The sequence below is a fragment of the Stegostoma tigrinum genome, chromosome 14 (genome assembly GCF_030684315.1).
Source record: "Stegostoma tigrinum isolate sSteTig4 chromosome 14, sSteTig4.hap1, whole genome shotgun sequence".
Lineage (NCBI taxonomy): Eukaryota > Metazoa > Chordata > Chondrichthyes > Orectolobiformes > Stegostomatidae > Stegostoma > Stegostoma tigrinum.
The window spans coordinates 6,534,109-6,558,733 of NC_081367.1; the positions used below are offsets into that span (position 1 = coordinate 6,534,109).

Consider the following 24,625-nt stretch of genomic DNA (forward strand, 5'->3'; position numbering starts at 1 on the left):
GTCTGATTTAGACGTGATGATGTATTTTGAGCTGAGCTGAGGTGGCGGTGAAGGTGTAGGTATTGTGTGGGGGCATCTTTAGGTTAGGGTAAGTATTTTTTTTGTGTGTGGAAGATGAAAATAATGTGTGTGGATTTTAGAACTGGAAGAGGGTCTCCTAAGCAGTGAGGATATTCTGGTGAGCTTTGTGCAGGGGAAGCTGAGTAGGGATCTCAGAATTGGTGACAAATTGTGATGATGTATCTTGACAAGGGAGAGGAATTGAATTAGTTCAGGAGAAAGTATGTGGAAGTCTGGGGAAATCTTGTAATGTATATATTACTGCCTTAGTCTTGGGAAACAATTTTTGAAGTTTAGATATTTATACTTTCAAACCAGAATAGGATCAGTCTCTACCATTTCCTGACGCTCTAGCACTGGGAAACTTTTGAGCGGAAGTGCAACAGTGTAGCGCAACTGCTCATTTCTGAATAAGAAGAGATGGCTATATTAGAGTCTTGTGCTGAAAATTGTGGCAAGCGACCAGAATTCTGTCTCTGAGGGAAGTGGTTAATATGGTACTCCAGAGTTGTCTGTGTGTGTAGTAGATGTGAAATGTTCGTGATATTTAATCAGAATATTGAGTTCATTTGATCTGATTAGTGTAATTTGACACACCGTCTGAAATATTGTCTCTGAAGTACTTGTGTGAATTCAGGAGGTGTTGATTTTATCAAGAAACATTATTTTAATTAAAACTGCAAGATGATTAGGATTTTTCAATAGACAACATGTAAATGCATTCTTTTGAGGCAGACTGACCCCTGTCGGTCTGACAGTCACTGGTACAAAGGTGACATGTTGTATGTAAAGCACTTGACCTGTTAAACAGGACTGTAATTTTGCAGTAGCAGCAGCTGCACTGGTATTGTCACAGATGGAGCAAAGCAGTCAGTTCATGTTCAGTCAAGACTTGAATATTTACTACATTCCAAGCAGGATATACGGGCCTGAACCTGCTCTGTTTTACTTTGGTTTAGTTCCTCAAATTTTCGTAAACTACTTATCAGAATACAAGGATGTGAAAATGAAGGGGCTGAAATCCCCACGTCTACTCCCTTTCATGAAATTGTGTTGAAGTCACATTAGATTGGATAAGACAATGTTTTGTCATATTGAAAGAACGATTTACGTTATGTGACGATAGTGCCTTGCGTACACTTCCAGCCCCAGTGAAAACTTCAAAGGGGCTACTGCTATGAGAAAGACAACATTGATCTCATTGACAACAAAGTGTGAGGCTGGATGAGCACAGCAGGCCAAGCAGCATCTTAGGAACACAAAAGCTGACGTTTCAGGCCTAGACCCTTCATCAGAGAGGGGAATGGGGAGAGGGTTCTGAAATAAATAGGGAGAGAGGGGGAGGCGGACCGAAGATGGATCCCTGAGGTTGGTCCGGTGGGAGGAGGGTAACTTCTTCAGGTTAGGCATCCCTGGAAGAGGCTTTGCAGTGAGGCTAAAATTGTGATCAGAGATAATAGGCCGGAAACATCAGCTTTTGTGCTCCTAAGATGCTGCTTGGCCTGCTGTGTTCATCCAGCTCCACACTTTGTTATCATTGATCTCATTGACCGTTTGTCTTGGTGATGTTGATTGAGACAGCTATTCTCCAGGATGTGTTGAATAGGATCAGTAGAGCTTGGTTTAACGTCTTGTTGGAATATCAATATCCTTGACAGTAAAGTATCCTTGACACTAAAGTAGTGGGACTTGAACTCATGAAGTCCTGGTACAGTGAGAGTTGTGTGGACTGAGCCAAGTTGCTGTTCAAGAATTTTACTTCCAGCACCTTGTTACTTGTATTCATTCTTGTGTTCATCTGTCTTCAATTGTTGCACGGTGTGTTTGGAAGACTCCAGTTTGATAACTGGTTGTCTAAAATGCAAGCAGTGCCTCAGTTAGTGAGCGCACCGCAAGGCCCAGTCCTCGGTCTGCCTGAAATTGTAAACTGTGTGAAGCACAGGTGGCTTTGAGAATTCTCAATTGGATTTTGAGGGAAAATATTTGTGACATTTGTCTGGCTGTGATCTATTCATCCTTTTATTATTTTAAAATTAAACAAAATGTAGTGGATAGATGCCACTTTTAAAATCACAAAGTTGACAGCAAATGTTTGCTGATGGAAATTCTGTTTCTCAGCACTTCTGTGAAAATGCTGCAGTAATGCACCTCTGTGTGCTCAGGTCCTGTAAGCAATGATTTTAACACCACCACTTGCGTTGAGAGAGTTGCCAGTAATGAATGAAACAGCACATCGCTCAACTATTCTTTGTGAAAGTTGGCCTGGAACGGTGATGAATTTTGATAGTGTATGAAAGTACTGTTGGGTATAACAATTCAGCTGAGCCCTTGTGGGCATTTGGAAGCACAGCCTGTAAAGGTTCTACTTACTCCAGCCCTGAACACCAAAAGGGTATAGTGTGACTTCCAGTCACGAATTAGATGTGCTTAGGCAGGATATATGTACAGTCGTATACCAGTATGAACCCTTTCCATCAGCTGGGGGTAAGTTCATTGTATAACCAGAGACCCCTGAAAAAAAAAGTTTCAGGATTTGTCCAGTTGTGAATGAGAAATATGCTGAGTGTTCTACAGTGTGAATATAAACACCGAGCTGTATGGGAGATAATGGGAACTGCAGATGCTGGAGAATCTGAGGTAACAAAGTGTAGAGCTGGATGAGCACAGCATGCCAAGTAGCATCTTAGGAGCACAAAAGCTGTATGGGACAGATTGAAAGGATCCTCTCATCTTGTCCAAATACAGACTCATTGCTTTCAGGCAAAGAGAGTTCCAAAGACCCACTGACACTTTGAGAGTGAAACCTTATCTCCATCCTAAATGGATAACACTTTATTTCAAAACCCTGTCTCCCTCATGGGAATTGTTCTCCAGCATCCACTCTGTCAGGTTTCCTTGGGATGCTATGTTTCAATAAGATCACCTATCAATCTTCTAAAATCCAATTTATATGGGACCTTCTTCATGAACTCGCCCTGTTCCAGGTATCGCCTGAGTGAGCCTTCTCTGAACTGCTTCTGACTAGCGACACCTATTTTTTTCTTAAACAAGGAGGCCAAAGCTGTTTACAGTAATCCAGATGTGGCCTCATCAATGTGCTACTTAGTGTTGCCCAGGCAACCAAAAGGTTGGGCATCAATGGGGGAACCATTGTAACTGTCAATGCACAAACACAAGATTTGGAGGTACACTGATTTATCGGCGAGGGGGGTGGTGGTGGTTTGTGGTCCTGAAGGAGATTTGGAAGGATTTGAAAGCATGAATCACAATCTTAAGTTAAAGATGTTACTTTTCAGGGAGCTCATTGTAGACCAGTGAATGTAGGACTAATAGGGGAATGGAAGTTGCTGCAAGTTAAGATGTGAGCAGTAGAATTTTGGATGCTGGAAGGTTGCGTAAAGGAGGCAAAGCACTAGTGTATTGGAAAGATTGAGTCCAGAAGTGCTGATTTGCTTCATTACTAGGAATAGCAGGTGTGAGCATGGTCCAAGCTTACGGTTTGTGAGGGTGCAAGGAGTACTATACCGTTGATTTGCAGTCTCATTACTATGTGTAATACAGTTCACCCTTTTTTTTTTAACTGTGCACGGGCAGGATGTCATTAACAGGAACTGACGGCTCTTCATGCTGTTGTGTACTTGCACAGCTTCCTCTTCGGCGTTCCTTGCACAAGTGGAGAGCTTTTAAGAGTAGGAAGTGAAGTTAGGCGAAATGCTGGGCCTTTACCTGGAGGCAGTTCGAGGAAGTTGAAACAGAAACACCTGTTGGATTTAGTGCTGTTGGAAACAAAGCACACAACTTGCTTACTTGACTGCAAACCTCCTTTACTCACTGCTCTGTTTCAGTGAGCAACTTCCTTTTACCTTCCTTTTAGGGACTTGCTATTACATATTTTGAGTCTCCAGCTGTTCTTCAGGCCAGAGGTCGGTATTTTCTTAAACTTTCAGACAACGGTTCAAAGGCAGGACTGGTGCTCAACAATTCTCTAAGTTCTGTTAGCAGTAAATCAATTACTTCTGATTATTATAGTTTGTTCCAGAGTGTTCAAAGTGTTTAAAGATTATTTTTAGATAAACGTTTTGTTCTTCATGCTTTGAGTGTACACTATTTGTAATTAGCACTTAGCAGCTAAAGCTTTTGTTTCTTTTGGTCAGTGGCCTGTTTGTGTCTCAGCCAGGAAGTAGTGGATTTGAATGTCAGACCAAGACTGGCAGAGAATTACAAAGGCATTGTCCCTTGCTGTAATTTCTGTCAACACAATCAAGCTGACTTTCTACATGAGCAGTGATCCTAATCTTATGTTTCTTGTGGTTTTCCTTTCTTTCAACTGCCTGTCTATCATATCTATGAATTTTGATATTTCTCGGGTTTTGACTATTTCGAATGAAGCAGTGTTTTTGTGTAGTATTGAATGAGACTGTGTAGTTTTATTTTACTTCAATGCTGAATCAACTTTAAGTCATGAGAGCTGTGGAACAACAGTTATTTAGCGGGATATCAGTTGGTGTTGGCACATTGGCAGTCCCCAGGTGGGATTCCCAGAATGGGAGGCGTAATCCAGTGGGATGGGCAGGAGGTGATTTCAGTCGGTCAGGGATTTAAGGTGCTCAAGCTTTGTTATCGGTATTGTGGCTTAGAAAGTGAGATGGAGAGATCCTATGGATAACTGAGCTGGCTGCTGCTGCATACAGCTTTGATATGGTGAAGGTCTTCTAGAGTGATCCTGGGAATTTGTAACATCAAGCCTGCAGTTTCTCTTGCTCTGTTGATGTAATGTATGATTGGAGACCTCTGGTACACAGGATGTGAATTTAATTTGGTGTCCTTAGAAGTTCAGTTTTGTTTTTCCTTTTTTTTGATACAGTACAGTACCACCTTCTGTTTGGTTACTTTATGGACATGGTAATGAAATGTTAGGAGTGAGTTTCAAGCTGGAATCCAACCAGTTGCTCTACTGTTGGGTTATGTCTGATGTAATGAATATCTAGGCATGAGAGAGCAGATGTCAACCTGGCTCAGTTTGAATGCTTATTGGATTACATACGAACTGGTGTTTGCCAGGATTTTGAGCTTGAAGTGAGTTTATGCTCCTTGTGATAATTGAGTCTGTGCTGCTTTGGTGGTTGTGTTTTGATAAATCTTCAAAGTGGAGCCCTTGTTACCTGCTTTGAAGACTTTATGGAATGGTTCCTCTCATCTGTAGCACCAAAAACATGATTTATCCGTAATAATGACTCTGCTTCAAAGAAATTTGTGATACAGCAAAGATATTATCGGTGCAGCCTGAAGTTTTGGGCTGGCAATAGAAAAGGAAATGTACCACCTTTTCAAGACAAACAGATTACAGTGGTAACTCCTCTTCAAAAATATCTTAATATAGGAAAGGCAGCAGCTAATTTCTTGGCAAATTTTTGCAAGCAGCAGTGTGTTAGTGTCCATATATTCCCTGTCTTTGTGATGTTGACTAATGTATAAGAAATAGCCAGGACACTGGAACAAAGAATTTTTATAGTGCAGGAGGAGGCTGTTTCGCTCCGTGTCTGCACTGGTTCTCTGAGCATTTTACCAACTGCCTTTCCCCTACCTTCTCGTTGGAACCGCTCACGTTTTTTTTTTCTGCCCAGAAGTGTTCTTAAACACAACTGAGCAGGTTTACTTTTGTCTTCCTGACCCCCAAATCATCCATGGTAATTTTTTCATCTATTAATCACCACCAGTAAATTAGTTGTGTTTTCGAATGGATTAATTTACATAACCTGGTGTCATGTGACTTCTGACTATCGCCCAACAGGTTCATTGGAAATCACAAGTTTTTGAGTGCTGCTCCTTCGTCAGGTGAACAGAAGCACTCAGGCACAGAATTTAAAGGCAGAGAGGTCATACTTTCAATTTCTTGTAATTATCTCTCTGTCTCAATTGATCACATTGTAGGCTGTCCCTTTGTTTGCTCTTGAGGTGTTGACACCTTGCTCACATCATCTGACTCTTTTGATCACATTTACTTGTTATTCAGACTGTTGATGCTCCATTCATACTATTTGTACGATCTTTTGCTCTCTCTGTACCCTTGATCTCTTTGCCTTTGATTTTTGTGCCTGTGTCGTTCTCATCACTCGAGTGGACAGAGCAGTGCTCCACGTTGGCTCAGTGGTTCGCACTGCTGCCTTACGGTGCCAGGGACCCAGGTTCAATTCCACCCTTGGGTGACTGTCTGTGTGGAGTTTGTATATTCTCCCCGTGACTGCATGGGCTTCCTCTGGGTGCTCCGGTTTCCTCCCACAGCCTGCACTTCTTTGGACTAAGTGGATTGGCCATGCTAAATTGCCTGTAGTGTTCAGGGATGAGGGTTACAGGCAGATGAGTCTGGGTGGGATGCTCTGAGGGTCAGTGTGGACTTGTTGGGCTGAAAGGTCTGTTCCCACACTGTAGGGATTGTATGAAAAGCTTGTGATTTCAAACAAACTTGTTGGATTATAATCTGGTTTTGTGTGACTTTTGACCTGTCACTTCAGTTTAACACTGGCACCTCCATCTCATTAATTTATGTGCAAAGCCTTTTAACAGCAATACAGACCACTGAAGGTGAGGGAGAAGGGTCGGGGTGGGGGGTGGGGGGGGGGGAAGAGAGAGAGAGAGAGAGAGAGAGAGAGAGAGAGAGAGAGAGAAGGCAAGTGCATTGGTCCTTTCTGTATAATCTAATTTCCTTCTGAAAGTTTCAGTTGAGCCTCCCTCTGCCACACGCTCAGGCAGTACATTCCAGAGTCTTAACAGCTCAGTGTGGAAAAAGCGTTTTATCATCCAATGGCGTTGGGGGGTGCCATTGGGAACCCCTGCTTAATGCATTATCTTCAATGCGGTATTGCACTGGAGTGTGTCAACCTTTCAATTTTTGTACTGAATTCTGAGTGTGACTTAAACCTGGACTTTGTATCTTTGAGGTGAGACCTTAGCAGTACTATAAGTAAAACTCTCTAGAGCCAAAATTGGAGTTTGACTGGTTGCAGAAGCATCTTGTAGCGGAGTTTGCTGAGCATAATGCAATTTGAGATAGCTTTGCTGTTTGTTTGACTTCCCATAAAGTTTTAGTTTGCTGGATTCCTTGCAGTTGAGCTGACTGTTCCCTTGCTATTCAGGTGTTCCATCTCAGTGAGGGACTGGTAGAGGGACAAATCTGAATGAGAGGTTTCCTCTGGTTCATGAGAGACTGTAGTCTTGCTGTCTAAGTGTGTTGACGCAATTTACAAGTCTGTTTGAAATTGAATAAAGCCCACGTTTAGCCTGGTAAAACTAAAGGCCATCCGCTTTAGCTGAAAATAGCTTTGAGCTTGCTGTCGCTCTCTGAAAATATTGATCCTCATTGGGACCATGTTCCATCAGGGCCAGCAGTCCAATCCTGTACTCCCTTTACTGACCAAGGGCATGTCCAACAGCTTCAAAAGCATCGTGTCTTCCTAATGTTTGGCTGAGCTCAGTTTACAGATTGAATCTGGGATCTCGGTAATATGTTGCATTGGCTGGTCTGTTGAGGGATGTGGTTCCTGACTGAGTTCCTTTCCTGTTCTTGCTACGTACTTCAGTTTATTCAGAGTGTGTTAACAATGCTCATCATGGTTGTGTACAAACATTGTAGCTTTTCCATTTGCAAGGAATTATTTACTGAACTCTTTCTTGCTGGTCAAGACTAACGCTCAGTTAAAGTGTTCAAAACAACGAAGAATGTTGCATTTGATTCTGGGCTGATAATCACATCGCAGAACAAGGCCTTGCTGGGTGTGGACTAATTACTGCCCTTGTTTGGGACCTATGTTCATTAAAACTTCAAAAGTGATCAATGAGTCAAGCTGTGCCCTTCAATTAGAGTTTTACAAAGTGCAACTGCAAATCTGAAATGTAAACAAAGCGTAAACGTACAGCTCAGTCAGTGCTCTGTGCAGAGAGCAAACAAGTGCTTTAGGTATAACAGTTTGTGGTCAATGTCATTTTGAAACACCACAGATGTTGGTGTTCTGGAATTAAATAAAAAACGACTGAAAATACTTCAGTCTGGCAGCCTCTATGCCGGGAGAAACATTGTCTGACTGAGTGCAGTTCCAACACCACAATATTCAATCTGACACCACCAGAGCAAACTAAACCACTTCATTGGCACTTCATCCACCCTTTTCAACATTTATCCCTTCCATCATGAAGCACAGCGATAGCAATGTGTACTGTAGACAAGATGCAGTGCTGCAACTCCTCGAGGTTCCTTTTGAAAGCACTTTCCAGACCAACGTTCTCTGGCACATACATTCGCAAAAGAACAGCTAACTGGTATCTTTTTAATCAAAAGATAACTATCTAAAACTCTCTCTGTTCGTAGATACTGCTGGATCAGCTGAGGTTAACTGGCATTTTCTGTGTTTTTTTATTTTTTTTGTTTTAAACTGCTTTAACTGCTGAAAACTTTGCGAAAGGGTTAGGGCCACAATATTTTGCCAGTCCTCTTTGACAGGTTGTTTTGAAGCCTAATTCCACATGGTATGGACATTGAGTTATCTCCAGTGAACTAACTCATCAGTCTGAATCTGCCAGGAGTATGAGCCAGGATAACAAGTACTCAATTTGCAAGCCATCATGAGTTGAGTTAGTGCAGTAGTTAAATCTTTTTGTTTTCAACATTGTACTCATGTTTATAAACACTAACAACTATTGTAAATCCACTACTTAAGTGTAATATTAAATTAATAATTCTTCTCATTTATAGCTTCATTTGTAGGATTAGTTACTGCAGGTGTGATTTTTGTGATGACGCATACCAATAAGTGAGTGCAATGAGTGTGGCATAACGAATAAGGCGGTATGTCGTCAATCCTGCTGTGCTGTTCATAGCATTGTGACTGATCTGTTTCAAACTCTACCTTTCTGTCCATTCCTCATGTCTCTCGACTCCCTGAGAGAACAGAAGTCTGTCCGTCTCAGATTTAAATATATTTAATGACAGGCCTCCAACAGTCTTCTGGAGTAGGAAATTTAGAAAAGTCGTGACCATTTGAGCGAGGGTCTTCCTCCTAATTTGTCTTAAATAATCAGTCACTATCCTGAGACTATGCCTTCGGTTTGTGCGGTCTCCAGCTGTGGGAATTATTGCTTTGTCTCTGCTGTAAAGCCTGCTCAGAACCTTGCTTGTTGCAATGAGGTCAGATGTCATTGTTCTGAACTTGCAATTTACTCAACCGCTCCTCGTTGGTCACTGGCATGAGAGGGTTGTCCTTCCTGAACCTTCACTGCACTGCCCCCAGTACAGGTATACCCTTTTAATATGAAACCCAGAACTCTTTACTGTATTCTAGGTGAGGCCTCACTACATAAGTGACATAGGTTCTTGTGTTGTGTGTTAGATTTCACTACTTTCACCATGGTAAAGACAATTTAACAAGGGGTCCATTAGGGTTCAAGGCCAAATGACTATGACCGATACTGAAACCCCTGCAGAACACTTACCTGCCATTTGCTTTTGCATTTTACTTCTCACTAACCTGGTTGTTAAACTCTTGGTGGAGCGACTGGCTACAGCTGGGATTAAATATTGATAATCAGCATTGTATTTTCAGGCTGTACCCTAGCCCTGATTTAATCATGGAATCCCCACAGTGTGAAAACAGGCCATTTTGCCCAACATGTCCACACAAACCTTGTTGAAGAACATCCCACCCAGACACATCCCCTAACCCCCTCCCTCTATTTCCCATAGCTAACATGTCTGACTTACGCATCCCCGAACTCTAAGCAATTTAGCATGGCCTATCCACCCTAGCCTGTGCATCTTTGGACTGTGGGAGGAAACCAGAGAAGCACCCAGAGGAAACCCACACAGACACAGGGAGAACCTGCAGACCCCACAGAGACACTCACCCAAGGGTGGAATCGAACCCAGGTCCCTGGTGCTGTGAGGCAGCACTGCTAACCACTGAGCCACCATGCTGTTGTCTTGATTGCTCTTTGCAGCCTTCACAGCTTCCATTGTTTGCTTCTGGCTTGTTTGGACGTTGTAAACTATAAATTGCCATAAAATTTAATCCAAACTCCCCTAAACCCTTCTTGCTATGGAACCACTGTGGAACCTGTGACACAACCTCCTCTGATACAAGGGTTTAGCTGTTGCAGGACTAAATCCACGATGGAGGCCAAAGTAGAAGGAGGCAATTGTGAAAGTGGAGTGAATGATGGGTAGTGAGAAGATGGTAAGGTTGTCACAGCTTTGAAAGGAGTTAAATTAACAGTTGCGCTGTGAAGAAATGAATTTCAACTGGCCTCAAATAAATCATCTATCTGGATTAGATTATGATGTACTGTTCCAAACTGATCAAGCATTTGCAAGTTTTGCTCAAAGCAGGCTGTGCAGATGCCGAGTGCTCAGTACTTTTGTTAAGAATGAGAAGTATAACAAAAAAGGCAGTGGATATATCCGTGTCAGCCTGTAAGCCTTAACATGTGAGACAGCTGCACACCAGATCCCCATGCTAGACGGGTGCCTGCCTGCCAGTACATGATGCTGGGTGTGGGGAAGAGGCATTCACCTCACCCTGAGCTGCCTGGTCAGACAGGATAGATCTTGTTCAGTTGCTTCCTTTTCACTGAAGCTTTTCATCATATATAATTAGATGCCTGGCAGGAAATAGAGGAATGCTCCTTCAAACTGCAGTGGAATTGGAAGAATCTGGTGGGTGAAGGAGCTTTGCCTGTTTTCTCTCGTATCTGGAGGCACTGAATCCTGTTGCAATCTGGTTCCACAGTTGCTGGTGCCTGACCCAAGTTGCTTTCTTCCCAAGTACACCCAGACTGTTAACATTTAGATGAATCTACAGGACAAAAACTGGTCATGCAACCTCATTGATCTGTGCTGGGTCTACGCTGCAGATGAGTTTCCACTCACATCTCATTATTTAAGCCGAGTTGGCATGGACTTCATTTCCTTTCTCTCTGCCGCATTGATCCAGCTTTCTCCTAAACGCATTGATGTCGCTCGCTGAAAATGCTACACGTGGTAGTGTGTTCCATATTTGAATGCACTCTAAGGAAGTTTCTTCTGAAATTCATTGGATTAATTAGCGGCTACCTTTGATTTATGTACCTTGGGTGTAGTGGAATGACTGTCTCTTCCAATCTTGCGCTGCACAATCTTCTCGGAACCTTTTTTTAAAGAAAAACCTCTTTGACCTCTCAACTGTCTTTCTACGGAGAAGAGCTCCACAGATCCTGAGTTACGGAATTGCCCTTCCAACACCTTAACACCTTCTCTTGTGGCTCTGTATGATTTTGTAACACAATGACCCTTCTCAAAGGGAAATTCCTTTACTAACCCATGTCACTACTCTGTGATTTGTGAATATGTCCTTCTACAAACGCTGGTGGTTACAGGCCTAGTAGGATAGTAGCTACTTCTTTCTTTTGACTTTGAAAGATACTTGAATAAGTATGTGAATAGCAAAGGTTTGGAGGGATATGGGCCGGGTGGGACTAGTTTAGTTTGGGATTATGTTCAGCATGGACTAGTTAGATCAAAGGATCTGTTTCCGTACTCTTTGACTCTATAAAAGCATAATGTTATTCCAACAGAGAGACAAAAGTCTAAAATACTTGGCTTAACACATCAATCCTTTGCCACCTGAATGCCCTTATGCAGATTTTATTGCACTTTGTCGGCCTCGTGTCAACTTGGCCCCAAACCTGCAGTAACCCCCAATATTTGAAATTGAACTGTGTAAGTTATTGATTCTGGGTGGTATCCTAAATTAACTGATCCTGTCCTAACTCCATGTATGTGCATTTCCCAGCAGATATTACTAGATTTAGCCTTTCTGGCTTGTGTCTCTAAAGCCTTTCTGATCGCACCCAACTCAGCAGGCACTGCAGTCTAACCTAAACTGTTGATGTCTTCAATCTTAATTGTTAAAAATGTTGGAAATCTCTGTCCTTTAAACCAGTTTTGTTTTGAACTTTTGGATCTTGAATGTTGACTTAAAAATTTGTAAAGAAACCGCAAGACCTTGAGTTAGTATCTCTGGGGAGTGGCACCTCAGTCTAGCATACTATTCATTCAAATTGAAAGCATGAAGTGAGGCTTGAAGAATGGGGCAGTTAGAATGGGGGGACAACTCATGGTAGACTTGCATAATTGGTCTTGCAAGTAGTTGCCTGTGGTTAGTTGGCACTCAATGTCTCAGCTTGCTTTGTTATTTGCACTTGACCCCAGCAAAGGACAACACTTCCAGGAGACAAAGGGAGAAGAAGGTCAGGAGGGGAAAAATAATCTATTTGTTGAGAAGGGCTCTGCCTGCATGGCCTGAAGCTGGGTGTATGCTGATATGATTCTCTCTGATTAGTTTCATTTAAGGGTTAGTGCAGATGATGTAGCTTTGTTTTTTTTGCTATTGAAAGGAGTTTTGTCCTTATTGGAAGTGTGCCACTTCTAAACATGTTTAACATTTGCTGAATTAAATCTGGTTTATCACCCAGTACACATGGTTTTTGTCAGGATCTTTCAGATGCCCTGATAACATGGGGTATAGCGACTGAATCTCTGTGGATTTTCTTAACTTCCACGTGAACATACAGATTAGGAGCATGAGGGGACTATTTGCCCCTTAGACCTGTTCCACCATTGAGTAAGATCATGGCTGATCTGTCTGACTTCCAAATTCCCATGTATAACAACAGCCCATCACCCCTGTACACTTTCATTGCATCACCTAAGAAGTGTAAATGAAGACAATTTTGGATTGTAGGAGACTGAGATCAGTAACCAGAATTATACTGATGTGAACCCTGATTTTATTAAAAATCTATGCTGAGGTTGCAGTTTAGTATCAGCCTTAAATTGGTTGGAATAGCATGCTATATCAATTACTGTCTCTGACCTTGAGCCAGGGATGTAATCAATGCAATATAATGTACAAAGTGAGGGACATGGCGAGGATGTTCCCATGCACAGCTGCTGTTCTGTTGTGTGTTGAAGATTGTGTGTTTCAAAGGTATTGTAGAAAAAGCCATAGCAAATTGCTGCACTGTGTCCTGTGGTTGGTACTGCTGCCAATGGTGGAGGGAGTGACCGTCTAAAGTGGTGAATAGACTTCTGATCAAATGGAGGCTTTGTCCTGGATGGTTGAGTTTGTGCTGTTGTCATTTAAGTAAGTGTTCAGCATTCCGTTGCTATAGTGACCAGTGCCTCATTGGTAATGGAGTGGCTTTGGGAATTCAGCGTGTGTCATTCAACTTCAAGTATCCCAATGTCTTGGGTAGCCAAGACATTTATGTACTTGGTCTAATTGCCTTTATGCTCCTTTGTGGGCATCCTGTGTGTTGGTGATATCTATTACCACAGAATGTCAAGAAAGGCAATTAGGCTATGTCTTACTGAAGATAGTCACTGGCACTTTTGGAAAGTAACATTTTTGTGCCAAACTTACAGTATAAGCATGGATGTTACCTAGATCTTGTTGCCTAAAGAAAAGGGCTATTTTGTTATCCAAAGAATTGCAATTGGAGCTGAACACCAATGATTAGGCATCTACCATGTTTCTGGCCCTACATTAGAGAGAAAGTTGTTGCAACATTTGATAAACTTTAGGCCTGGGTTACTGCACTGAGCGACTGTCTTGGTCTGATCAAAGTTTTTGTCTTGCAGCAACAAGGCATCTTTCTCAGTGCCAGCTACAACTCCGCAAGAATTTTTCTTCTGATCCACAATGACTTGTGCTTTATTAAATTTCAGAATTATCTAGTTCTGAAGGAGGCCATGTGGCCCATTGTGTCAGTGCTGGCTCAGGTAGAATGATCCACTTTGTTCTCCTCTGATTTCTTACTTTCCCCATACTCCTGTAATTATTTTCATTTTGAAAGTTTTGTTATTCCATTGCACTGCATGAAAGGGTGCAGCAAATATGCATAGTGCATTATGATTAATTTTTTGTAATGTTTGTTCTGATTTGTTATTGCCACACTCTGAGGATAGTCCCTTCACCACACTTTTGGATTTGACTCTTCCGTTCAGTGTGTACGGAGAAAGGAATTGATACGGATTCTGTTAAGCATTATTCAACCCTTCCGTAACAGATAGAGTGGAGCTTGAATGTCAGCATGTATTGGTGGAGTAAAATGGCCTATTTCTGCACTGTATATTTTATGTAACCCAAACTGAGTATCACAGTTGGAGCGTTCATGACCGCTTCATGATATGATGCAATTGACTGGGGTGGATTTGTTGTGTTTCTTGTGAGTAGGATAGACCTGGGCAATTTTCCATTTTGCAAAGTTAGATGTTAGGGTAGCAGCTGTGCTGAAATGATTTGGCACAAGGTGTAGCTTGATTAGATTAGATTAGATTCCCTACAGTGTGGAAACAGGCCCTTCAGCCCAACAAGTCCACACTGCCCCTTGAAGCATCCCACCCAGACCCATCCCCCTATAACCCACACACCCCTGAACACTACGGGCAATTTAGCATGGCCGATCCACCTAGCCTCCACATCTTTGGACTGTGCGAGGAAACCGGAGCACCTGAAGGAAACCCACGCAGACACAGGGAGGATGTGCAAACTCCGCACAGGCAGTCGCCCGATGCTCAAATTGAACCCAGGTTCCTGGCTCTGTGAAGCTGCAGTGCTAACCACTGAGCCGCCCTAAGATTCCCTGCAGAGACTGTGACAAATACTGATCTGGAGCACTTGATGAGCTGTACAGCTGCATTGTGATCATGGTCTATGCCTTTTGCCTGGCAGGTCTGGCATTTCTCAATATTGTATGGAGTGCGGTGGAATAAAAACCCAAAAAAACTGCACGTGTAAATAAGAAAGTAAAACACACAGAAATGGAAAAGCTCCGCAGTTCTGGCAGCACCCGTGGAGAAAAATCAGTTGATGTTTTGGGGCCAGTCATCAGTTCTGAATAAGGGTTGCTGGACCTGAAATGTTATCTCTGCATTCATTCCACAGATGCTCGCAGAGCTGCTGAGTTTTTCCAGCAATTTCTGTTTTTGTTTCTTATATGAAGCGAATCTTGTCGACAGACTGACACTTGAGATGATGGTGACCACGGGAGGAGACAAGAAAGGCAACTTTGTAAGTATTTTGAATTAACCAGTTCAAACAGGTTGTCAGACATGTCCAGCCAAGGTGGCACCTGTTTAAGAGGCAGGAGCACTACCATGGTGCCACTAGAGCTCTTGTAACATTGTGAGAAAGCTATGTGCTTCATTATCTTAAGGCCTCAAAGTGTTTTAGAGCCAATTAAGTACTTTTAATATGTGGTCACTAGCAGACTGTAGGAAAGGCGACAGTGACTTTGTACACAGAAAAACTCCTACTTTTCTGTTAGAAAGCAGAAATTGCTGGAGAAACTTGGCATGCTTGGCAGCAACTGTGGAGAGAAAGACGAATTTACATTTTGAGCGCAGTGACCCTTCTTCAGAACTGGACTTGAAATGTTAACTCTGTTTCTCTCTCAAAAGCTGCCAGATCTGCTGAATTCATTCAGCAATTTCTGTTTTTCTTCCATATTTCCAACATCTGCAGTTCTGTGTTTTACTTTACTGCTTTCCAAGTTGTACAGTTGAGGCCTTGAGTTGTATGGTTAAGTATATGCAAGATGCAGCAATAAACTCAAGCTTTTTTTTTGAAATCATGCCATGGACCACATTCTCTTGGGTGGGCAGAGAAAACCTTGCTGTAATGTTTCTTATGATGATAGAGATGAGTTTGATAGCGTAACCCTTCCTTATTATGACTGCATAGGAGTGTAAGCTTAGATTTTGTCCTCAGGTCTCTGGAGTGCAACTTGAACTCTCAACCCACTAACTCCTGAGTTATTTCCAACTGAACCATGACGTGCATCTATAATTTTTGGCTAAAGGCACTGGTTGGCGTTATTATTTTTACTGCTTTTCCTTACCTTTTGAGGATGGTTAATGCCCTTTACCATTTTGTGCCTCCTACCATTTGCAGTTTGCTGTGACAGAACTAGAATTCTGACTTGACCTGTTGGTTATGGAACTTTTTTGCAAATGTACTCTTCGTAAAGAATTTTTTAAATGTATGTACACAGGTATAAAACAATTCTGCATGTAAAGAAAAGTCAAACTCATGAATTTGACATTCTCTGCAGTTACAAAACCGAAGGCATTTCTTAATCATGCATGAAACTATTTGAGTACATTTTGAGGCAAAAAGAGGGTCTGATAACTGAATGGATCTTCATACTTTGGCAGAAAGACCTTAGACAGCAGTCTTTTCCCACTGCACCTTAGTTTGTTTGATTTGATTTTATTACTGTCATGAGTACTGAGGTACAATGAAAAGTATTTTCTTGTGTGCTTTACAGGTAGATTGCACTATACAAGTGCATCAGTGTAACAGAATGGAACAGAACAGTGTAGGGTACAGTGTTACAGCTGCCAAAAAGATGCAGAGAGATCAAAAGTAACATTAAAGGGATCCTTTCAAAAATCTGCTAAATTGGGAAGAAGCTGTTCTTGAATCTGTTTGACTACGTGTACAAACTTTTATATCTTCTGCCTGATGGAAGCAGACATAACTGGGGTCTTTTATGTTGGCTGTTTTGCCGAGGGATTAATGGATGGGGAGCTGGTTTGCATGATGTTGTGGGCTGTGTTCATAACTCTTTGTATTTTCTTTCAGTCTTGGGAAGAGCAGTTGCCATGCCACACTGCGCATCCAGGTAGGATGCTTTCTACGGTGCATTGATTTAAAAATTTGCAAGTGTCTTTATGGACATGGCGAATTACCTCAGCCTGCTGAGGAAGTAGAGGCGTTGCAGTTCTTTCTTATCTGTGGTGTCAGTGTGGGTGGACCAGAACAGATTGGTGATCATTACTCCCCGGAATTTGACAATCTTGGCCATCCACTCTGCTTCCTGAAGTCAATGACCAACTCCTTCACTTTGACATTGGAGAGATTTGGGTGCTTGGTGGCATGGTGTAAAAGCAACAATCTCCTTCCTGCACCCCATCTTTTTGGTGTTTGAGATTGACACCACCATTGTAAGCCATCGGCAAACTTGTAAATGGAGTTGGTGCAAAATTTGGTCATGCAGTTGTTTCCATAAGGAGTAGAGTAGGGGGCTGTGTACACAGCCTTGTGGTTCACCAGTGTTGAGGTTTATCATGGACAGATGTTGTCGCCTATCCTTACTGTGATCTGTTGCTTAGGAAGTCAAGAATCCTGTTACGGAGGGGAGGGAGTGGAGTCCTATGTCCTAGAGACGAGTTTGTTTGGAATTGTGGTGTTGAAAGTAGAGCTGTAGTCAATACGTTAGGCCTGATGTTGGTATCCTTGTTGCCCTGTTGCTCCAGGGATGAGTATGGGGCCACGAAGGTGGTGTCTACTGTGAACCTTTTTGCATTGGTAGGTGAATTGCACGGGATCAAATCAGTCTGGGAGGCTGGAGTTGATGTGAGCCTTGACCAACCTTTCAAAGCATTTTTTAAGATGAGATTAGATTTACCTACAGTGTGGAAACAGGCCCTTTGGCCCAACAAGTCCACACCACCCCTTGAAGTATCCCACCCAGACCCATTCCCCTATAACCCACACACCCCTGAACACTACGGGCAATTTCCCATGGCCAATCCACCTAGCCTGCACATCTTTGGATTGTGGGAGGAAACCGGAGCACCAGGAGGAAACCCACGCAGACACGGGGAGAATGTGCAAACTCCACACAGTCACCCGAGGCTGGAATCGAACCCAGGTCCCTGGCACTGTAAGGCTGTAGTGCTAACCACTGAGCCACTGTGCTGCCTATAAGCTACCACCAATTTTAGTGTGTCTCTTAACATATACTGGAGCTTAGAACGTACTAATCTGCAACATGCAGCAGAGATCAACTCTTTACTGTGGAAAACCAAATTTCAGGCAGACCAAAGAGCATCTGGTCCTCTAAGCGCAGTCAATGTCTGTTTGTGTGTATCCTGGGGAACAGCCCATAGAGCACAGAGATCTGCTGGTTGAGAAACCTTTTTTTTCCCCTCACAAATGTTTTATTCCTAAAACATCTTTTATGTACATAGCCACTACAGCAGTTTGGTTCTGTATGGTCTTTGCATATGGGGAATAAACAAATGTTGGAGTTTGACCTTCAGGACTGTTCCAACAAACAAACCTGAGCCATGTCTTGCTTATGCAATGTTCTATTTATGGACATGTGAGGCACTGGGAGGGTCAGATTACTGAACAAACCCCTGTTGTGCTTTGGCTGAGAGATCTCAGATGGTGGTCTTTCGATATTGTGCCTTGATAGTAGCTGTCTCAAGTTTTAGTGCATCCCTCAGCATGTAGTCCTGAACCTTGGAACGTGCCAATTGGTTGTGAAACCTTTTATGTATTTCAAAGGTATACTTTATTCACAAAAAATCTTGATATATAGTCACAAATGTGGTTTGGTTCTGTACAGCAGCATTTGGTTCTGTACAGCAGCATATCAAACACGACCAATCACTTGGTAACAGAGGTAGTAGGAATTACCAAGGCTAGAGAATCTGAGATAACAAGGTGTGAAGCTGGATGAACACAGCAGGCCCAGCAGCATCCGAGGAGCACGAAAGTTGACGTCTCAGGTCAAGACCCTTTAAAGTCAACTTTCCTCCTCTGCTGCTGGGCCTGTTTTGTTGATCCAGCTTCACACTGTTATCACAACCATTCACTTTGTAGTGTTGATGTCACTTTGCAAGCACATACAATTAGAGGTATTGGGTACTGCTTCCTCTGTTTAGTATTGGTTACTAGTTGAATATACCATACAGGAAGCAATCTTAACACAACCGATAATTTTGTAGCTTGCTGGGATGTGCGTTCAGACAGATGTTGCTGAACTGGCAGTTGTTGGAACCAAAAAAGGATGGTTTATGACTAGACTGTAATGGGCATGCTTCAATGAGACCGTGATTGGCTGCTATGTGTCTCTGTTCAGTGACTATACAGGAAAAGCGGTTTTCAGATGTGGTTAGGCCTTTGAGTAGCACATAGTCAACTAACATTTAGTGACAGCAGTATTGGCAGCAAGTGGAATGCTGTGGAACTGAGGCCTGTTCTCCTGACACCAAAACGACATGTGAGATGCATCATCTTTGCCAGTTGCAATTTTTTCTGACTTTGTATTTTAATTGTTTTGATTATGAATTCTTGCATTTATCTAGTATTTGTATAATCTTTACGATAGAGCAAATTTCTTAATATTTTCTACATACAGTTCCAGTTCTCAAATTATATTCACTACTTATTTAGACCTCGTATGTCAGATATTGAAGAACATTTGGTGAAATATCTGATTTGAAGTAACTTTTTTTGTGAGCAGGTATAAACATTTTTTAACTGTAGATCTTTCCTGCCATTGCTCAGCGATCATAGAATTGATATCAAATTAGGTGATCATGAATATCAATTTTCAGTTATGAGAATTAAACAACTTCTTGAATAATTTAAAGTAGTGTGTATTTGAGGAAAGAGATTGGACTCTAATGCATGCCAGTCATTCATGTGACTGCCCATGTGAGAAGAGGGCACATGTTGCCCCAACACCAAATGCCGTTTGCCTAACAGAAAAGGGGCACCTAAGCTGGAGACTGAGAAACTGTACCAAGCAAAACACCATGGGAACAGACCTGCAACTCAGTGACTAATGTTTCAATTTCTGTGTGCTTGGAGTTTCTCAGCAGATGCAAATTTGACAGCACTGCATAAACACTTCGAGGATCTTGCACCCCTCATACATAGAACATAGAACATAGAAAAGTACAGCACAGTACAGGCCCTTCGGCCCACGATGTTGTGCCGTGGAATAATCCTAATCCAAAACTAAAATAACCTAACCTACATTCCCCTCAATTCACTGCTCTCCATGTGCATGTCCAGCAGTCGCTTAAATGTCACTAATGACACTGCTTCCACGACTACCACTGGCAAAGTATTCCATGCGCTCACAACTCTCTTGCCTCTGGGTGAAGAAACTCCCTCTGATGTCTCCTCTATACCTTCCTCATAACACCTTAAAACTATGACCCCTCGTGGCAGTCAATCCTGCCCTGGGAAAAAGTCTCTGGGTATCGACTCTATCCATGCCTCTCATTACCTTGTACACCTCGATCTGGTCACCTCTCTTTCTCCTTCTCTCCAGAGAGAAAAGTCCGAGCTCAGGCGACCTCTCCTCGTAAGACAAGCCCTCCAGTCCAGGCAGCATCCTGGTAAACCTCCTTTGTACCCTCTCCAAAGCCTCCACATCTTTTCTATAATAGGGTGACCAGAACTGGACACAATATTCCAAGTGTGGTCTCACCAGGGTTTTGTAGAGCTGCAGCATAACCTCGCGGCTCTTAAACTCGGTCCCCCTGTTAATGAAAGCCAAAACACCATATGCATTCTTAACAACCTTATCCACTTGGGTGGCAACTTTGAGGGAGCTAGGCACTTGAACACCAAGATCCCGCTGTTCCTCCACACTGCCGAGAATCCTGCCTTTAATGCTATATTCAGCATTTAAGTTCGACCTTCCAAAATGCACCACGGTGCATTTATCCGGGTTGAACTCCATCTGCCATTTCTCAGCCCAGCTCTGCATACTGTCAATGTCTCGGTGAAGCCTGCAATAGCCCTCAATACTATCAACGGCACCTTCAACCTTTGTGTCATCAGCAAACATACTAACCCACCCCTCCACCTTCTCATCCAAGTCATTTATAAAAACTACAGCAAAGGCCCAAGAACAAAGCCCTGCGGGATACCACTCAGCACTGACCTTCAGGCGGAATACTTGCCATCTACAACCACTCTCTGCCTCCTGTCAGCCAACCAATTCTGAATCCAGACAGCCAAATCACCCGGTATCCCAGGCCTCCTGACTTTATGAATGAGCCTGCCGTGGGGAACCTTATCAAATGCCTTGCTGAAGCCCATGTATACCACATCCACTGCTCAACCCTCATCAACCTGCCTCGTGGCCTCCTCAAAGTGTTTGGCATTTTTTTTTTGGAGAATTATAGAGCTGTGAATGAAATCAGAGCACTTTTTGTTCTTCTGGGTTTGTGCTTCACTATTAACCTTTTGCAGCTAGGGAATGACTCCATTCTTTGCGACACCAAAAGTGAGGAAGCCCCTGGATTCCATCCAATTGGTTGACTCACTCCTCAGTGGTTGAGGGCAAAGAAATTACCATGAGGTAGGATGTGAAAGGTGATCTATTTTCCTATGAAACAAGACAATGTTCTTCAAGATTTATAACCTGGAGATGATGCAGATCAGCAGTATTCATTCTGAAAATGTTTGAGCTGTAATAACAAGGGTACAGCAGACCAGTTGCAGAAATGCTGAGCTTCTAGTTTTGAGAGGGAAATGTGTGTGCTTATCGTTCCCACCAATAGATGTATTTAGTAGACCCTGAAAGTCTCTTCAACCAGCTACAGTGTAAGACAGCGTGCTTGACAGTTCAGAGCATCCTAGGTTTAGATTAGATTCCCTACAGTGTGGAAACAGGCCCTTCGGCCCAACAAGTCCACACAGCCTCTTGGAGCATCCCACCCAGACCCATCCCCTATAACCCACACACCCCTGAACACTACGGGCAATTTAGCATGGCCGATTCACCTAACCTGCACATCTTTGGACTGCGGGAGGAAACCGGAGCACCCGGAGAAAACCCATGCAGACACAGGGAGAATGTGCAAACTCCGCACAGTTACCCGAGGCTGAAATCGAACCTGGGTCCCTGGTGCTGTGAGGCAGCAGTGCTAACCACTGAGCCACTGTGCTGCCCTCGAATTTATATAAATTCACTCATAGGACACAGATATTGCTGTTTGGCCAGCATTTATTGCCCATCTCTAATCATCCTTGAGAAGGTGGTTAGCCTATAAGTGTCAGCCTATAAATGTAAATTGATCCCTGGGACAGAGGAGATTTTTGTCAGCCGCCGTGGTCATTTCTGAGCAGTGAGACAAAAAGCTGCTGCTCGAACACTGGCTATTGAAACTTTTTTAATTCACTCGTGGGACATGGGTGTGCTTGCTTGACTGCCAGCATTTATTCCCTATCCCCAGTTGGCCTTGAGAAAGTCATGGAGAGCTGCCTCCTTGATCCAGTGCAGTGGACAGACCCTCGGGGAGGGAATTTCAGGATTTTGACCCAGGGACAGTGAAGAAACAGTGATATATTTCCAAGTCAGGACAGTGAGTAGCTTGGAGGGAAATTTGCAGGTAGTGGTGTTTCCATGTATCTGCCCTTGTCCTTCTAGACAGAAGTGGTCATGGGTTTGGAAGGTGCTGTCTGAGGATCTTTTGAATTCGTGCAGTGCATCTTGTAGGTAGTCGTAGCATTAGTGATGGGGGAGTGGATGCTTGTGAATGCAATTCCAGTCAAGCGGGCTGCTTTGTCCTGGAAAGTGTCAAGCTTCCTGTGTTAGACTGGATGGATGCAGCTCTATCACTCCTGACTTACATTCAGTTGAGTTTCTGGTCAATGGTAACCCCCAGGATGATGTTAGTGGGGAATTCAGTGATGGTAATGTCTTTGAATGTCAAGCAGCAGTAGTTAGATTTGTCTCTTACTGGAGATGGCCATTGCCTGGCATTTGTGTGGTTTACATGTTACTTGCCGCTTCTCATCCAAGCTTGGATGTGGCCCAGGTCTTGTTGGATTGAATCTAGCAATTCCTCAGAAATTGAGACATTTCAAGTGGTGATTGCTGAAGTGGTACAGTCATCAATGAACATCCCACTTTTGACTTTGATATAGAGTTGGTGAAGCAGCTGAAGATAGTTGGGCTTAGGACACTACCCTGAGGAACTCCTGCCAAGATGTCATGGAGCTGAGATGACTTTCCTTTAACAACCACAACTATCTTCCTATGTGCCAGGTATGACTGCAACCAGTGGAGAGCTTGCCCTGTGATACCCAGCGATTCCAGTTTTGCTAGGGCTTCTTGATGCCACAGTTGGTTGAATGCAGCCTTGATGTCACTCTCACTCTGTCTCTGTCTCTGGAATTGAGCTTTTTTCCCCATGTTTGAACCATGGCTATAATGAGGCCAGGGGCTGAGTGGCCCTGGCAGAACCCAAAGTGGGCATCACTGAGCAGGTGCTGCATGATAGCACCTTCCATCACTTTACTGATGATCGAGAGTAGACTGATGGGGTAATAATTGGCCCAGTTGGATTTTTCCTACTTTTTGTGTACACAAAGTATCTGGGCAATTTCAGATGCTAGTTTGTAACTACTGGAAGAGCTTGGCTAGGGGAGCAGCAATGGCTGGAGCACAAGTCTTCAGTATTTTTGCCAAATGTTTTTTTGAGCCCATAGCCTTTCACTATGCAGCCCCTCCCCACTGGTATCATGTGGAGTGAATTGAATTGGCTGAAGACTGATTTCTGTGGTGCTGGGGATCACTGGGGGAAGGCAGAGACGAACCATCCAGCTGGTGATTACTGCTAATGCTTAAGCCTTATCTTTTGAACTCTTGTGTTGGCTGTTCCATCACTGGAGATGTCGATATTTGTGGAGCTGCCTCCTCCAGTGAGTTGTTTAGTTGTCCACCACAGCTTAAACCTGATCCGTTAGTTTTGGGGTCAGTTTAGCATAAGCAGCAAATGAAAGTTGTTTGGCATGCTGGTTTTGGAGCCTTGTTGCAGTAGTAGGGAGGGTGAGGTCGCTAACCTGCTTTAACAGATTATTTGGCTGTAATTGTGAATTGTGTCCCTTTACATAGAACCAAGTGTTATTCTATGCTGGATTCATTTGCTAGTTGTTGTTGAGAGATCGATCTGTTTCCTGTTAAACTTGTGTCACATGCTCTCATCACAGTGTACACTGGCATTTTATGGAAACAAGGTGACATTCCTAGGGAGTTATGAATGTGACTCTTCCTTTGTAAAAAGCCAGTATTTGTCTCAGCTTGCCTTTGCGTTCCATGGATTATGCTTGTGCCAGCTAAGCCTAAATAAATTACTGTTGTCATTTTATAGAGTGAATTAAAATAAAAGGTGGCAATGTGGCACCTGCCGTGCCGATGTATATTTGCAAAGCCCTGCATGTTGTGGGAATTTCATCCTCTATAATGCGCTGTTATCGCTGTTCACATTTGTGATTCCCTCAGTGTGGATTGGATGACTGCTTTGCTGAATGGCTCCCTCTGTCTACAAGCATAGCTCTTATTTTATCTCGAACTCTTGCAATGATGGATATTATTGACTTAAGTATCCTCAGTGCTGAGCATTTTTTCCCTAAATCGGTAGAATGAGATGCTTAGTATGAGTGCGTGACACATTTGTTTCGATCTCTGGTCAAAATGAACACTTTGGTATTCATTACCTTGGTCTAGTTGGATGATAATGATGGCTAGTGGGAAAGTGGTCAGTATTTGGTTCTTGTTTGAAGAGGAGGTAGATTGCATGAAATAGGAGCAGGTGTGGGCTGTTTGGCCCCTCAAGCCTGTTGTCATTCGGTAGAATCAGGGCTGATTTGACCTTCACAGTCAGTTTTTTTTCCTGCCTTTTCCTCCCCTTGATTTCCCTTACTGATCAAGAAGC

At 43.0% G+C, this 24,625-nt stretch overlaps 1 protein-coding gene across 2 annotated transcripts in view; it reads left to right on the forward strand.

Annotated features, from left to right (window-relative positions):
* The window catches only part of LOC125457670 (serine/threonine-protein kinase PAK 2-like), an 80,382-nt gene that overhangs the window by 721 nt on the left and 55,036 nt on the right, over nt 1-24,625 (forward strand). The window contains exon 1 of one of the 2 annotated variants that reach the window (XM_048542219.2): nt 3,773-3,983. The exons of the other annotated variant lie outside the window; for it this stretch is intronic. The gene's annotated coding sequence lies outside the window, so the exon portion shown is untranslated. Of the gene's footprint in view, nt 1-3,772; nt 3,984-24,625 lie in introns of those variants that run through there. 2 annotated transcript variants of the gene reach the window in all.